Genomic DNA, 18,466 nt, shown 5'->3' on the forward strand with positions numbered 1-18,466 from the left:
AGGTATTATTGGTATCGTAATTAGTCGTCTTAATCACCAAAGAGGAGTGACACTCAACACAATGAGACTCACCTCTGATTCAAAGTTTAAGAATGTACAATATGCAGAAGGCGTGACTTAGAGGTGTTCATAAATAAAATCCTCAGGTTCTCTAGTCACACTCACACCTGCTGGAACTCAAACAGGTAACAACATTTGTGGTTTATTCCTCCATTGATTTGTTTATTTTATTATATTTTGAATACTATCGGTGCAAATGTGATTTGAGCAATATTTGTGGAGATTTGTGCTGTTGTGTTACTGAAGCTGAACAGTCTATCCTGTTATTAATTATTCATCATCTTAATGATAACGCTGCTGCTGAAACCGAGAAAAGCACTTTTTCAGGCCTATTTTTTTTTTTCAATAATTCAAAGTGTTTCACAACCCATTCAAATGTTACACTTTTTAGACATTTTTTTATTCTGATTGGGGATGTAATGTTTTGAGTGTTATTTTAGTTTTCTGTAAGTAACCTGTTTTGTGTGTCGTGTCATCAGGAATCTGCAAAAAGACAAAAACAGATTTGACCAGAAAATATCAACATCATCAGTGTTTGTGCCGGTCAGTGAACATTACATTTTTACTCTAAACTGTCCCACTTTTTAACGAGTCAGCAGTTATAAAAGGGTTTATAAGTTGCTACTAACTTTAATAATGTTTGTGGAATAATTTAGTAATGCTTTTTGTATGAGCTATACAAATGTCAATAAAAAGTAGGCTGCAGAAGTGCAATAAACAGTTGTGAGTCATCTGCAACTATTAGTCAATAATTAGTGGTGGATAACTGGTTCTTCAAGTCTGCGGTTGTATTTGTGAATACGCTGTAAGTAAAGTAGTTTTGTTCCGGATTCCCTGGATCTGTTTCCCTGAACGTAAGACGTCAAATGTGCGTTGGATCAAAAAATGTACAGAGAACAGGAAAATGAAAGAGCTAAAGAGACAAAGCCAGTGCCCAAGAGGTTTCTGCAAACAGCCAATGCAAAGGTTGTTATTCATTCACATACTGTAAGATCTATAAAGCATTGGTACATCTTTTGTTAACCATTAATAACGACAATAGTTACAATTAAAACATCAGGAAGAGTCTACAGTCATGCTAGTGGCTCTGTGAGGCACAGTGGTGCTTTGAGCTAAATGCTAAAATGCTCTCAAAGCGAACATCCAAATGTTTAGGAAAGTCATGGACCTACGTTCATGGCAATCCATCCAATAATTGCTGATATTTCAGTCTTGACCAAAGTGGCGGACCAACCGATTGACCGTCATTGCAATTCATAGAGCCACGCTACCAGGGAGGCTAGTAGAAACTCTTTAGAAAAGTGCCTTAGAAAGTATTAGAAAGTGGTCAAACTAACTGATTAACATGGGCTCTTTTTTATCACCTCTTCAGGTACTTGATTTCTGCTCGACTACCTTTTTGAAGCAGAACCAAAGAGAAAAAAAACATTTTCATCTTCCTCCTAAAATCCAAGCTAACCATCATGGAGTTGGAAGGGTTCAGGGATGATATACTTTCAGAGTATGTGCAACAAAATCCAAAGTCCACCAACACGCAACTGTTCTCTTTTTTGGCGCTGCTGAACGCGTACGTTCCTGAGTCCTACCTCCTGATGTCCGAGTGTGAACAGATCCTTGGACCACCTGATCCGATCCATGGAGGCCCCCCCTTTGAACAAAGAATGGAGCCTTTTACCTTCTGTATCAACGAATCCAGTCAGAAATGTATGATTGAACCACATGTTGCACAGAATTATGTGCATCTACTAGCTGACTTAGGGATTTCCAGGAGTGCTACAGTGAAGAAATTGATGTTCTCCCTTTGTGGAGATCAGCCCCAACCACATATACTCCAGTTCGTCAAAGATTTGCTGACAAAGAGAGAATTAGGAGTAAATGGTAAAGAGAAGAAGTTCTCAAGGTTGATTGAAGATATACAGGAAGAAGAGAAGTTCTCCAACGCCGTGTCTGTCTTGAAAACTGCATCAAATAAATTGAGACAATACCCCATCTACCCCCAAACCCTTTCCCGTCTCTATTACATCAGAGGAGACATCAAAAGAGACGATAACAAAGCTGAAGAATGGGCAAAGACAGCCATTGAAAGAGCTCCAAACAACTCTTATGTGGCTGACACTCTCGGGCAGGTTTACAAGAATCGTTTGATGAGGGAAGCCAGGCGACGGGAGGATATCTTACACATGGCAAATAAGGCTTTCAGAGCCTTTAAAGATGTGGAGAGGAAAGCTGACAAAGAAGAGGGCCAAGAAATGGATGACATGGCTGGTACTGTAATGATTTCAAATTCCTTCAACGACAGAGGCCATTTTGGCTTCATTCAAGTGGCAAAGATAGCCTTTGAGAAACTCAGAGCAGCAAGATCTCCTCCTTCACAGGAATCCAGGAGTTTCATCCAAAACTTAAAAATGGAAGTTACAGCTAAGTTTGCCTTTTTTGAATGGTACCTAACCTACTCCAACCCTGACATGACATCCACAGAGCCGCATTACTTCTGGAAGGACATTGCACTTTGTTACGAGAAGTACACAACAGAAACGGCAGCTAAATCCAAAAGCTTTCCAGCCCTTCTGGATGGTCTGAATCATGGCCTTTTCACATCAAAGGGAAGACGTGCTGGATTTGAGGAGGCCGAGCAAACAGTGTCGGATTTAGAGGAAATCCAAGAAGATTTGAGAACCACCTACGAGGCCAATCCTGACGATGTCAAAGCAGCTGAGAGTTACATCCTCTCCAACATCCTCTTGAGCAACAAGATGCACAACTCTCCAAGGCTCACCCCAGTGAGTGAACTCAAAGCAATAATACACAGATTCTTGGACACAGACGTGAGGCGTAGAAGCCCTGAGTTTTACCTCATGGCTCTGCTGTTGTTTTGGCCTGAGGAAGAGCCTCGAGTGGTGCAAGATGAGGATGATGAAGAAGTGGAACAACCGGCCACAGAGGTTGAGGGGTCAGAAGAAGAAACCGGGGAGGTTGAGGAGAGCAATGAGGAACAAGAACCAAGCAGAGAGCCTGAACAACCATCTCTTGACCTCATGTTTGAGCCTGACCTGCAACAGTATGTCACATTCATGGAGAAAGCGTTCGGGAATTCCTATGCCAAGTACCTTCGGGGCCGTTACCTTGTGCCCTTGTTTTTTCTGGGGAAGGGCTCCGGACTGAGCAGATGGATCCACAAATCAAGGCTGGATGCAATCGTGGAAAATGAGGTGGATGCTGAGCTAGCTGGTGAACAGGATGAAAGTGCTGAGGAGAAATTGAGGCGGATCAATGAAAAATGGATCAAGGGTGATGTGTGGCAAATCCCAGAAGTTGAAGACATGCTTCTCCCAGTCCGGGTCGAGCTATGCTGCACTCCCACGATGCCACAGGAGCATGAGGAAGAGGAAGTGCTTGTTTGTGCTGGAGGGAAGAAAATAAAGGTTAGAGTAGTTGAACCTGATTCAGCGCTGAGCCCGATGCTCTTCTATCTGGGCTTCACCATTCAGGGTCCTCTCGTCTTCAAAGTGGGACATCCTCACATGTCTGGACAGTGATTGACAAAAGAACACTTTTGTTTTCCCGGCATCCCTTTGAATAGTTGCTGAGATATTTCTGTGTAGCGGTGGACTGACCGACAGACCAACATTGTCGTCCCTAGAGCTACACTGCTAGTGATGCTAGAAATGATTACCTTTGAGATACATAGAATCATGAAAAATAACTGCAAGAGTTCCCCCAAACACCCAAACTATGTAGTTATTTTTACACTATATGGCTTCGATGCAGTAGGTAAAGTAAAGAGTAAATGCTCAGGGTCACCTGTGTTAGAAAAGTGTCAAATCAAATGTACGGTCATTGTTTTGATTTTAGTAGATGGTAGTGGTTGTATCTTCAGTCTTAAGTTCATTTAACTATTTTGCATTATATTTTGAATTTAATTTAATATTAATTTAGATGTACTTTTCCAATACAGCATACATGCATGTAAGTACAAATAGAAGATACAATGTATTGATTGGATTACATTGTCCTTGTGCAGTTTTAATGAGTTGTTGGTTGTGTTCCTGTTTTCTTCAAATGTATTATGAATGTGTATTCTAACATAAATCAATGTTTTTAAAGAAACGTGGTGTGAAAATGTAATTGGTAATAATGTGTGCAGTTGTTTTGGCAAAATAATTAAACTTGCAATGTGATTATTTGCTATTATATACTATTGCCTCCCATCTAACACTCATTAAATGATCAAAAGAAAACAACCTTTCAAAGCCGCTTTATTCTTTTATTTGAATTTGTGCACAACAATATTGTTTGAATGCAGGATTTTAACTTGCAACAGAGTATATTCACATGGTAGTATTGCTACTTTTAAGTTGAGAAGTACTGAACTTAACAAGCCAACTGTATATAAAGTAGTTACTGCACCGCATTAGAACAGTACAATGGTAAAATGCTGCTTAGACATTGATGCATCGGGAATAACGGCTGGGAATGTAACACCAGTTTGAACTTTGTCTGTCAAAGTAAGCCCAATGACACACACACACACACACACACACACACACACACACACACACACACACACACACACACACATGCACCTGATGGAGGCGCCATTTAGCTAAATCTCAAACTTCCTTCCCTCTAAATCACCAAATGGATTCCCTCAAAAGGGGAAAGATTATTTTACGTTTTATTTAGTTATTTATTTATTATTTTTCCCAATTGACTGACCCCTCTCTTCATTTCATTTCTTCTCTATCCACTGTTGTCTCTTTCTAACAGAGTTAACGGAAGTGACTGAACCCACCTCCATCAGCCCAGGTATACGATCCCAACAGAAGCCTGAGCATGAGGGTTGATTTACACCCACACATCACCCTCTTATTGGGTCGTAACATCCCAATAGGGGTGGAAGATGTAAAAGTACTGCAGTTTAACTTTTACTCAAGTATAAGAACAGATCAGTAACGTGTAGCTTAAGCATCAAAAGTATTTATTATGCAGGCAGAATGACCCATGACAGTGTTATATGATTACGAACTAGAATACAATTACTGACGCACGTGTCAAAACATGATGTGAGGGTTTTAAATGAGTTGATTATAAATGGGTTTTATTCCAGATGCCCTGCAGGGGTCGAACAGGATCTTCGTGATGAGTTTAAGAGCTAAAAACACAAAAGCAACTGTCATTTTGGAGGATGAGTTAAACTGGCAACCCAAAAGTTGCTCTTAATAATGGCTTATAATAGCTCTATCAAGTATTTGAAAATGCCGCTATTGTTTTTCCAGCTGTGTAGAGAAGGACGACAGTGAAGATGACGTTGCTGACTAACTCCGACCTCAAAGATCCAACCATCCGGCATCAAATCTTTCAGCAGGTACAGTGAGCCGCTGTGTTTGGGCTGCTTTGAAATAACCTAATTGTTCCATGCTACGCATTGCACCATAGAAGAACAGTTTCCATCTTGTTTTTCTTCTTTGTCTTTAGTTTGTTGCAGCTCTTAACCTGCAGGGCTTTACTGACGTCAAGCTGCTGTGGAGGACTTTAAGGAAAGAGCCTCAACCAACAGAGAGAGGTGACGATTCTGAACGAAACTAATTACATACATTTGACCACATAATTCACCAGCACATACTGATATATATATATATATATACATATATATATATATGTATATATATATAAAATTCGATACATTTTTAGCAATGTGTGTTTATAATTTTGCATCTTTATCCTGATTCACCTGCTTTGTCTTTTATCAACAGATGCGGACAGAAAATAAAATAAAACCTCCACTGATCATCTTAAAATGGAACTAGAGAGAAGATTTGAGAACAGGGACGACAACATTCGTTTTTACCTTTTTTTCTTTCTTTAGACCTTAAAATGTGCTTGTTTTCTTTGCGTTTTGCCATTTAAAAACTTTATATTTTGTGGTTTGTCGCTTTTTTATACAACCTTTTGTTTATTTCCTTTTAATCTTTTGTTTGTCTGTGAACTTGAATAAGTAAACTTGTGAACTTGTGCAAACGTCAGTGTAAAGTCTGCACACCAGCCTGTTCGTGGGATACAACTTGTACAAGTTTTGTTATTGCAGTAAAATATATAAACATCAACATGTCTTAGGGTTCTGGAGAAACATGCTACTGGTGTGTTGTTGAACAATGTGGATTGTAGTGTGTACTCGAGGGAATAAACGGGGAAAGTAGAGTAAGAAGAAAGACGGTATTTTTAGCCTCTTCTTATAAATGTGCTCAACGTAACTGGATGCAAAGTTTGAATTCATGTTCCGATAACATTTCACTTTTTAGTCAAGTTAAAAAAAATCGTATAAACTTAACTATGACAGAATTAAAGGGTGAAGCTTACATTTTTGGATTCAAATAAATAATGTGAAACTAAGACTCTCTCTGAAGAAAAGTCCATGTTATGTAAAACTAGAGTTTAAATGTGTTTTACTCTCATGTCCGATGTTATAAACACAGCGTTGCATGCAAATAAAAGGAATACTTTGACATTTAGTTAAATAAGTGTCCTCACTTTCTTGATAAGAGTTGGATAACAGGATCTATTTCACTTTCATGTCGAGGAGTAAATACATGTACGGTATACATATATAGTTTTATACAAGCTTTTTAAGACTTGCAAAGCAACACTGCTGACAAACACAAAGGCGCCAGCTTGTTTAACCACCGGATGCCAAAGCACCACATGGTAAACAAATCTACGAGTTTTGCATGACAATGGTCTGAAAAAGTGACGAGAATTTCCATGAAACCAACATGCATTCTGAGCTGGTTGTGGAAGGAAGAGAGAGGTAAGTCTATGTTCAAAATATTCTTTATTGTAAATTCTTCCATACTGTCGAATTTAGACGTCTTTTTGCTTCCTTTCTCAATGTTATATACTTAATGTATTGTATTGTAAGTATCCTTTTTGTTCTTCCGGCTCAGATTAAATGGCGTGGCTACTGAATGCCGTCCCTTTCACAGGTAAGAAACATGAATAACGAGGAGGCTACTACTGACTTTGACGGTTGTTAAAGGTTTGAAAATAACCTGCTTCTTTCACAGGGATTCTCCTTTTGTTCCAGAGGACTAATCAGCTGAGTAAGTACCTGTTCAGGACAAACATACATTTTTGCATCTTGGTGACTGTGTTGCTTTGGATTTATTATTGATAATGTGTGATAACCGGCAAAATATACACTTTCCAAAGCACGCACAAATGTGAAAATCCTTAAGAACTTGAAGCTTTTGTGCTGCTCAATTCCTCTTTAAAGCGTTAACTGGAGCCTGCTGTATTACTTGTAACTTTAAAAGTAAAAAGCTCACAGTGTACAGTTCTGTTGAGTCTGTCACAGAGCCTTTGATTCTGCATTAATTCAGGACACCCCTATGCCTCTTTTGTGACTCAATTTGAATGTTTGTTCATGTTTCTGCTGTGCTTGCCTTTTTGAAATGTCTAAACTTCTGCCCAAAGTGCCTCAGCAGTACCACCTCATCAATGGCTCCCTGACTTGGTATGAGGCTCAGAGCTTCTGCAGAGTCAAGTACACCGACCTGGCCACCGTGGACAACATGAATGACAAGAACGAGCTGGTCAACACGCTGGGCGGCCGTGTGACAAACAGCTGGATCGGGCTCCAGAGAGGAAAGACCGGCAGGTTGATTTGGTCCGATGGCAGGGGCCCATTGCACTACACCAAGTGGTTTGACGGTGAACCCAACGGCGGAGACGTTGAACGCTGTGTAGAGATGTTTCAGGAAGGCTTGTGGAATGACGCACGTTGTGGAGAACAACAAGGTTTTGCGTGTTATGAACGTGAGTAAATGACAGAGGGATTTTTGTAGCAGATGGAACATAAACATCTGATAAAAACTTTCAAAACATCGTAAACAAGAAGGGAAGCTGAGACCTCCGCCAAAAATAATTTGCGTATTTGCCCCGTGATTCAGACTAGCCCCAAAAGCTAATGGGCTCTTCCTTGGCTCATGCTACACCCTTCTACAAAGTTTTATGAAAATCAGGCCAATAGGTTTTCCATAATCCTGCTAACAGACAAACCAAGAAACCAGACTGAAAACACCTCCTTGCCGGAGATAATAAAATCCACATTTAACAACATTCAAACCACAAGATTGGAAGATGCTTTCAGTCCACAAGTCTTTAGACACATGGACTAAAACTAACAACTAAAATGATTCATATGTTCTGATATTAAACGATAGCTTCCATCAGTAATGTTTCATCTCCTTGTCTCTTGCTTGACGCCTGCTTGCTTTGAAGAGGAAAGACCTGAAATCCATTTTCTGTCTCTTTGTATGTTTCTCTAGTCCAGCAGGATGGCGTGCAGAGGTATGTGTTTTACACAGAACACAAAAACTGGGTGAGCAGCCAAGAGCTGTGCAGAGAGAAGCACGTCGACATGGCCTATATCGGCAACGAGTTGGATAATTCAAAGATTGCTAATGTAGCCAAAGCATGGGGAAAAGAAGTGTGGATCGGCCTGTTCAATGATGCCTGGGTGTGGTCGGATGGAAGGGAAACCTCCTTCAGGTTTTGGCTGAGCGGCTCGTATTCTCGGGGTGACTGTGCTTCTGTTGCGGTGTCGCAGCAGGGACGCTGGGTCGAAGCTCCATGTGAGGAGAAGGCCACGTTTGTCTGTCAGGGCGGTGAGTTACTGAAAGTTATACATTAATTCCTAGACACGCAACCAAAGTGATTTTTTTATTTTAGAGAAGTTTGCTAAGCAGACCTACATTTTAACTTTCTTTACTTATTCGTATGGGTGTCGATGGTGAACACAGTGTAGTATTTAGCAGCTAAAGAGCCAGATATTTATTTCACGGGTTGGTGGAGACCAAAACAGAGCAAAAAGAAGGGTGAATATTGGTCTTACGTTCATGTGGAGGCCCGAAACACAACTACAACTTAATGCTAATGTTCCGACAGCTGCAGGTATAAATATGCAACTGTTTGAGAACAATCACCACTATCCTTTAGAAGATAATGTGTCTATGTTGTGTGTTAAAACTTGGCCAAAAAAACTGTTATTGCATGTTGAAATCATTTAGTTTCTTTGAGTTTCTTTTTATAATTGATAATGTATCCTTTTTTCTCAAAAAAACATGCCGATGAGGTGAAAGTACTGGGTAGTGTCTGCATTTCAGGCACCAAAAGGTTCCAGCGACGTTCGTAGATAAGAGCCTGGATGTAGCCAATGATCACATGACAGTATCATTTTTGTTGGGGACGCTGCAGGTCTCAAAGTGAAGAAGATGGTGATAAGGATGACGGTGCGCTCTGATGTCGACCTCGCTGACTCCACAGTCACTGATGCTCTCCTGAAAAAAGTAAATAAAATAAGTTTTGATGATTTATTCATATTTAATAGGTTTACAGACACATTGATGTGACACAGATGGGCAGGTAAAGCTATTTCTGGGGATCTGTGGAGTGTAACCGTGATAAAGGGTTTTGATTTGTCTAACACTGTGTGTCCCCTCAGTTGGACGCTGCTCTGAGACAACAGTCGGTGACTGATTTCAAACTCAGCTGGCGAAGGGACAACAGTGGACTCGTCTTCCAATGCCGCGAGCAGTCAGTCGGCGGTTGAGAAAATCCGTGAGTACACAGTTTGCTTCCTAATCTCAAAAGACTTGGAGTCCTTTCGAATATAGAATTTGACTTCGAGCAGTCATCAGCTGAGACCTTTTCTTCTCCTTCTCATTACAGGATGCTAATTGTAGCGTTAGCATGGGTGCCCCTACCGATTCAACACAACTGTTGGGATTAAAGTGAGTTGACTTGTTGAAGAATTGAGCGATCATCTTAATACTGTATCGGTGTATTTTTGAAGTGTGTAGGAATAGATGAATGTATCCTCTTGAAACTAAAAAAAAATGAAGTAAATTAAATATTTAAATGACCTCTTTGCTTGTGTTGAAGTGGTATTTTAGAAGAAGACATTAAATCTGTGTTTTTATTTTGTTTAAATGACATTTTACACATAATTTCCATCTGTGCTTTGTTGTCAACATTTGCATTCATGCTGAGTACATGTGAGTGAACTTGTCATGGTGCACACGTTCTATGGTTTTGTGGATTATAAGAATCTTTTAAATGTGAAGTTAGTGGAGTTTTTAATACAGTGATAATGGGGAAGACTCCGATGGCCTTTATGTTCAATATGAATTGTGACTTCATGTGATTCCCCATGTTTTGATGCCGAAGTGTCAATTATACATGTTATTAAAGAAAAAGATAAAACCTGATCTGAAATGTGTGATATTAAAGTGATGTTTAATGCTTTTTACCCTGAAATCTGAGAAATTTTGAGTTAAAAGTATAAAAAACACAAAAGACTTGCGTGACTTTCTTGATCTCTGAAGTGGTTTATTTGACTGCACATGTGAGGCTTCAACCTGACAAATATCTCAAGCCTTCCAGAAATTGTGCAAATGCTTTACGGTACACTCGTAGTCAAATACATGTTAAATACGTCACACGCCTGGGTTTGCATACGGTGTGAATCCTCAAACCTACACATTCAAATAAACTGCAGGACTAGAGAGGTGAGACGGAGGAGCTGCTTTTTAAAACAAATTGTAATTTTCACTGCTTTGTTGCTGCTGAATTTGTCTAAATTCAGATTAGATTTGAGAGGAAATGGTGCATAGTTAAAAAATCATTTCACCACAGGTTAATAGCAGACCACCTCAAGGTGTCACTCAGAGAGAACCAGCACATTCTGATGTAGCTTTTCAAAATTAAAGCCTTTCAAAGTCTCATTCATGAGCAAACTTCAAATCACATTCAAAAACCTCTTTTGTCATTAAATGTCTTTAACATAGTACTATTAACTTATTAAACAGTAATTTAAATTTAAATGAATTCTTCATTAATGAATGTAAAAAATAAATATAGTTTAATAGATATAATTGGTTAATACATTAATCATATATTTTATGGGATTACAACTGTATTACATTGCCGATCGTTAAACAACATAATCAATAGTTCCGGGTGTTTAACAGGGGATATTAATTTTGTTTAAAAAGCTTTTAAACTGCTTAGAAATACTAAATACAGGGAGTTAAAGTGGCAAAAGTTTCTTCTTCACACATCCAGTAGGGACGGACCAACATTAGCATTTATTTAAAGTCTTGTCCAATACATTCCCTCTCTCTTATAAAGGGCTCTTTGCTCTCTACCATAGACTCTTTAAAATATAGACAGTCTCTGTGACGTCACCCATAAGTTAATGAACAGGCGTTGTGACGACAGAGCCGAACTCTAAAAATGGGCAAAGAGGTGGATTGTCGGTGAAGCGGAGGCGGGTCTTGGTGCCGCAGCAGAGCAGACAGCGGCCAGCTGGTATAGAGCACCCACCTGTCACTCAAAGCTCCCACGCCCTTAATTATGCATAACTGTGCGCATTAATATCATTTAAAACGATACCAATAATACCTTCACGGACAACGTCACTTAACTCTCGAGTTACGTTTCTACAGAAATGAAAGTGTAATAATAAACGTTTCCACTTCATACGCCTGCATTTCTTCATGTTATAACTATAAGGTCATAACTCTCAGCGGGCTTTTCCTTATGAGTGAAAGCTTTCACAAAGTGATTTAATCTATTGTTGATATAGTAATGTTGAGAGCAGCTTAAATGTTTCATTGTCTGATGGTTATAGTTTGTTGCAGCACAAACACTATATAGAAAATATATTCTTGCGTCTTTTACCCTTTTTAAATTTAGAAGGAATATGCGTTGTATATTTATGGAGGGCCTTATCGGCTGAGATCATCATAGCAAGCCTTCACACCATATGGTCATTTTCATTGTTTGCAAGATGATGTAATTGTTTTTAAAATAAACTCTGTGTTTTTCATCAGCTGAACAGTGAAGCTGTTTCGTTTTGATTGAAACGAGACATGAAGGAATGCAGGCATATGAAGTGGAAAGACATTTACAGGAAAGCACAACATTTATTATTTCACTTTCATTTCTGTGGAAACGTAACTTGAGAGTTAAGTGACTACGTCCGTGAAGGTATTATTGGTATCGTAATTAGTCGTCTTAATCACCAAAGAGGAGTGACACTCAACACAATGAGACTCACCTCTGATTCAAAGTTTAAGAATGTACAATATGCAGAAGGCGTGACTTAGAGGTGTTCATAAATAAAATCCTCAGGTTCTCTAGTCACACTCACACCTGCTGGAACTCAAACAGGTAACAACATTTGTGGTTTATTCCTCCATTGATTTGTTTATTTTATTATATTTTGAATACTATCGGTGCAAATGTGATTTGAGCAATATTTGTGGAGATTTGTGCTGTTGTGTTACTGAAGCTGAACAGTCTATCCTGTTATTAATTATTCATCATCTTAATGATAACGCTGCTGCTGAAACCGAGAAAAGCACTTTTTCAGGCCTATTTTTTTTTTTCAATAATTCAAAGTGTTTCACAACCCATTCAAATGTTACACTTTTTAGACATTTTTTTATTCTGATTGGGGATGTAATGTTTTGAGTGTTATTTTAGTTTTCTGTAAGTAACCTGTTTTGTGTGTCGTGTCATCAGGAATCTGCAAAAAGACAAAAACAGATTTGACCAGAAAATATCAACATCATCAGTGTTTGTGCCGGTCAGTGAACATTACATTTTTACTCTAAACTGTCCCACTTTTTAACGAGTCAGCAGTTATAAAAGGGTTTATAAGTTGCTACTAACTTTAATAATGTTTGTGGAATAATTTAGTAATGCTTTTTGTATGAGCTATACAAATGTCAATAAAAAGTAGGCCGCAGAAGTGCAATAAACAGTTGTGAGTCATCTGCAACCATTAGTCAATAATTAGTGGTGGATAACTGGTTCTTCAAGTCTGCGGTTGTATTTGTGAATACGCTGTAAGTAAAGTAGTTTTGTTCCGGATGCCCTGGATCTGTTTCCCTGAACGTAAGACGTCAAATGTGCATTGAATCAAAAAATGTACAGAGAACAGGAAAATGAAAGAGCTAAAGAGACAAAGCCAGTGCCCAAGAGGTTTCTGCAAACAGCCAATGCAAAGGTTGTTATTCATTCACATACTGTAAGATCTATAAAGCATTGGTACATCTTTTGTTAACCATTAATAACGACAATAGTTACAATTAAAACATCAGGAAGAGTCTACAGTCATGCTAGTGGCTCTGTGAGGCACAGTGGTGCTTTGAGCTAAATGCTAAAATGCTCTCAAAGCGAACATCCAAATGTTTAGGAAAGTCATGGACCTACGTTCATGGCAATCCATCCAATAATTGCTGATATTTCAGTCTTGACCAAAGTGGCGGACCAACCGATTGACCGTCATTGCAATTCATAGAGCCACGCTACCAGGGAGGCTAGTAGAAACTCTTTAGAAAAGTGCCTTAGAAAGTATTAGAAAGTGGTCAAACTAACTGATTAACATGGGCTCTTTTTTATCACCTCTTCAGGTACTTGATTTCTGCTCGACTACCTTTTTGAAGCAGAACCAAAGAGAAAAAAAACATTTTCATCTTCCTCCTAAAATCCAAGCTAACCACCATGGAGTTGGAAGGGTTCAGGGATGATATACTTTCAGAGTATGTGCAACAAAATCCAAAGTCCACCAACACGCAACTGTTCTCTTTTTTGGCGCTGCTGAACGCGTACGTTCCTGAGTCCTACCTCCTGATGTCCGAGTGTGAACAGATCCTTGGACCACCTGATCCGATCCATGGAGGCCCCCCCTTTGAACAAAGAATGGAGCCTTTTACCTTCTGTATCAACGAATCCAGTCAGAAATGTATGATTGAACCACATGTTGCACAGAATTATGTGCATCTACTAGCTGACTTAGGGATTTCCAGGAGTGCTACAGTGAAGAAATTGATGTTCTCCCTTTGTGGAGATCAGCCCCAACCACATATACTCCAGTTCGTCAAAGATTTGCTGACAAAGAGAGAATTAGGAGTAAATGGTAAAGAGAAGAAGTTCTCAAGGTTGATTGAAGATATACAGGAAGAAGAGAAGTTCTCCAACGCCGTGTCTGTCTTGAAAACTGCATCAAATAAATTGAGACAATACCCCATCTACCCCCAAACCCTTTCCCGTCTCTATTACATCAGAGGAGACATCAAAAGAGACGATAACAAAGCTGAAGAATGGGCAAAGACAGCCATTGAAAGAGCTCCAAACAACTCTTATGTGGCTGACACTCTCGGGCAGGTTTACAAGAATCGTTTGATGAGGGAAGCTAGGCAACAGGAGGATATCTTACACATGGCAAATAAGGCTTTCAGAGCCTTTAAAGATGTGGAGAGGAAAGCTGACAAAGAAGAGGGCCAAGAAATGGATGACATGGCTGGTACTGTAATGATTTCAAATTCCTTCAACGACAGAGGCCGTTTTGGCTTCATTCAAGTGGCAAAGATAGCCTTTGAGAAACTCGGAGCAGCAAGATCTCCTCCTTCACAGGAATCCAGGAGTTTCATCCAAAACTTAAAAATGGAAGTTACAGCTAAGTTTGCCTTTTTTGAATGGTACCTAACCTACTCCAACCCTGACATGACATCCACAGAGCCGGATTACTTCTGGAAGGACATTGCACTTTGTTACGAGAAGTACACAACAGAAACGGCAGCTAAATCCAAAAGCTTTCCAGCCCTTCTGGATGGTCTGAATCATGGCCTTTTCACATCAAAGGGAAGACGTGCTGGATTTGAGGAGGCCGAGCAAACAGTGTCGGATTTAGAGGAAATCCAAGAAGATTTGAGAACCACCTACGAGGCCAATCCTGACGATGTCAAAGCAGCTGAGAGTTACATCCTCTCCAACATCCTCTTGAGCAACAAGATGCAGAACTCTCCAAGGCTCACCCCAGTGAGTGAACTCAAAGCAATAATACACAGATTCTTGGACACAGACGTGAGGCGTAGAAGCCCTGAGTTTTACCTCATGGCTCTGCTGTTGTTTTGGCCTGAGGAAGAGCCTCGAGTGGTGCAAGATGAGGATGATGAAGAAGTGGAACAACCGGCCACAGAGGTTGAGGGGTCAGAAGAAGAAACCGGGGAGGTTGAGGAGAGCAATGAGGAACAAGAACCAAGCAGAGAGTCTGAACAACTATCTCTTGACCTCATGTTTGAGCCTGACCTGCAACAGTATGTCACATTCATGGAGAAAGCGTTCGGGAATTCCGATGCCAAGTACCTTCGGGGCCGTTACCTTGTGCCCTTGTTTTTTCTGGGGAAGGGCTCCGGACTGAGCAGATGGATCCACAAATCAAGGCTGGATGCAATCGTGGAAAATGAGGTGGATGCTGAGCTAGCTGGTGAACAGGATGAAAGTGCTGAGGAGAAATTGAGGCGGATCAATGAAAAATGGATCAAGGGTGATGTGTGGCAAATCCCAGAAGTTGAAGACATGCTTCTCCCAGTCCGGGTCGAGCTATGCTGCACTCCCACGATGCCACAGGAGCATGAGGAAGAGGAAGTGCTTGTTTGTGCTGGAGGGAAGAAAATAAAGGTTAGAGTAGTTGAACCTGATTCAGCGCTGAGCCCGATGCTCTTCTATCTGGGCTTCACCATTCAGGGTCCTCTCGTCTTCAAAGTGGGACATCCTCACATGTCTGGACAGTGATTGACAAAAGAACACTTTTGTTTTCCCGGCATCCCTTTGAATAGTTGCTGAGATATTTCTGTGTAGCGGTGGACTGACCGACAGACCAACATTGTCGTCCCTAGAGCTACACTGCTAGTGATGCTAGAAATAATTACCTTTGAGATACATAGAATCATGAAAAATAACTGCAAGAGTTCCCCCAAACACCCAAACTATGTAGTTATTTTTACACTATATGGCTTCGATGCAGTAGGTAAAGTAAAGAGTAAATGCTCAGGGTCACCTGTGTTAGAAAAGTGTCAAATCAAATGTACGGTCATTGTTTTGATTTTAGTAGATGGTAGTGGTTGTATCTTCAGTCTTAAGTTCATTTAACTATTTTGCATTATATTTTGAATTTAATTTAATATTAATTTAGATGTACTTTTCCAATACAGCATACATGCATGTAAGTACAAATAGAAGATACAATGTATTGATTGGATTACATTGTCCTTGTGCAGTTTTAATGAGTTGTTGGTTGTGTTCCTGTTTTCTTCAAATGTATTATGAATGTGTATTCTAACATAAATCAATGTTTTTAAAGAAACGTGGTGTGAAAATGTAATTGGTAATAATGTGTGCAGTTGTTTTGGCAAAATAATTAAACTTGCAATGTGATTATTTGCTATTATATACTATTGCCTCCCATCTAACACTCATTAAATGATCAAAAGAAAACAACCTTTCAAAGCCGCTTTATTCTTTTATTTGAATTTGTGCACAACAATATTGTTTGAATGCAGGATTTTAACTTGCAACAGAGTATATTCACATGGTAGTATTGCTACTTTTAAGTTGAGAAGTACTGAACTTAACAAGCCAACTGTATATAAAGTAGTTACTGCACCGCATTAGAACAGTACAATGGTAAAATGCTGCTTAGACATTGATGCATCGGGAATAACGGCTGGGAATGTAACACCAGTTTGAACTTTGTCTGTCAAAGTAAGCCCAATGACACACACACACACACACACACACACACACACACACACACACACACACACACATGCACCTGATGGAGGCGCCATTTAGCTAAATCTCAAACTTCCTTCCCTCTAAATCACCAAATGGATTCCCTCAAAAGGGGAAAGATTATTTTACGTTTTATTTAGTTATTTATTTATTATTTTTCCCAATTGACTGACCCCTCTCTTCATTTCATTTCTTCTCTATCCACTGTTGTCTCTTTCTAACAGAGTTAACGGAAGTGACTGAACCCACCTCCATCAGCCCAGGTATACGATCCCAACAGAAGCCTGAGCATGAGGGTTGATTTACACCCACACATCACCCTCTTATTGGGTCGTAACATCCCAATAGGGGTGGAAGATGTAAAAGTACTGCAGTTTAACTTTTACTCAAGTATAAGAACAGATCAGTAACGTGTAGCTTAAGCATCAAAAGTATTTATTATGCAGGCAGAATGACCCATGACAGTGTTATATGATTACGAACTAGAATACAATTACTGACGCACGTGTCAAAACATGATGTGAGGGTTTTAAATGAGTTGATTATAAATGGGTTTTATTCCAGATGCCCTGCAGGGGTCGAACAGGATCTTCGTGATGAGTTTAAGAGCTAAAAACACAAAAGCAACTGTCATTTTGGAGGATGAGTTAAACTGGCAACCCAAAAGTTGCTCTTAATAATGGCTTATAATAGCTCTATCAAGTATTTGAAAATGCCGCTATTGTTTTTCCAGCTGTGTAGAGAAGGACGACAGTGAAGATGACGTTGCTGACTAACTCCGACCTCAAAGATCCAACCATCCGGCATCAAATCTTTCAGCAGGTACAGTGAGCCGCTGTGTTTGGGCTGCTTTGAAATAACCTAATTGTTCCATGCTACGCATTGCACCATAGAAGAACAGTTTCCATCTTGTTTTTCTTCTTTGTCTTTAGTTTGTTGCAGCTCTTAACCTGCAGGGCTTTACTGACGTCAAGCTGCTGTGGAGGACTTTAAGGAAAGAGCCTCAACCAACAGAGAGAGGTGACGATTCTGAACGAAACTAATTACATACATTTGACCACATAATTCACCAGCACATACTGATATATATATATATATATATATATACATATATATATATATATATATATAAAATTCGATACATTTTTAGCAATGTGTGTTTATAATTTTGCATCTTTATCCTGATTCACCTGCTTTGTCTTTTATCAACAGATGCGGACAGAAAATAAAATAAAACCTCCACTGATCATCTTAAAATGGAACTAGAGAGAAGATTTGAGAACAGGGACGACAACATTAGTTTTTACCTTTTTTTCATTCTTTAGACCTTAAAATGTGCTTGTTTTCTTTGTGTTTTGCCATTTAAAAACTTTATATTTTGTGGTTTGTCGCTTTTTTATACAACCTTTTGTTTATTTCCTTTTAATCTTTTGTTTGTCTGTGAACTTGAATAAGTAAACTTGTGAACTTGTGCAAACGTCAGTGTAAAGTCTGCACACCAGCCTGTTCGGGATACAACTTGTACAAGTTTTGTTATTGCAGTAAAATATATAAACATCAACATGTCTTAGGGTTCTGGAGAAACATGCTACTGGTGTGTTGTTGAACAATGTGGATTGTAGTGTGTACTCGAGGGAATAAACGGGGAAAGTAGAGTAAGAAGAAAGACGGTATTTTTAGCCTCTTCTTATAAATGTGCTCAACGTAACTGGATGCAAAGTTTGAATTCATGTTCCGATAACATTTCACTTTTTAGTCAAGTTAA

The sequence above is a fragment of the Anarhichas minor genome, unplaced genomic scaffold, assembly GCF_050575085.1.
Source record: "Anarhichas minor isolate MPS153535 unplaced genomic scaffold, ASM5057508v1 ptg000016l, whole genome shotgun sequence".
Lineage (NCBI taxonomy): Eukaryota > Metazoa > Chordata > Actinopteri > Perciformes > Anarhichadidae > Anarhichas > Anarhichas minor.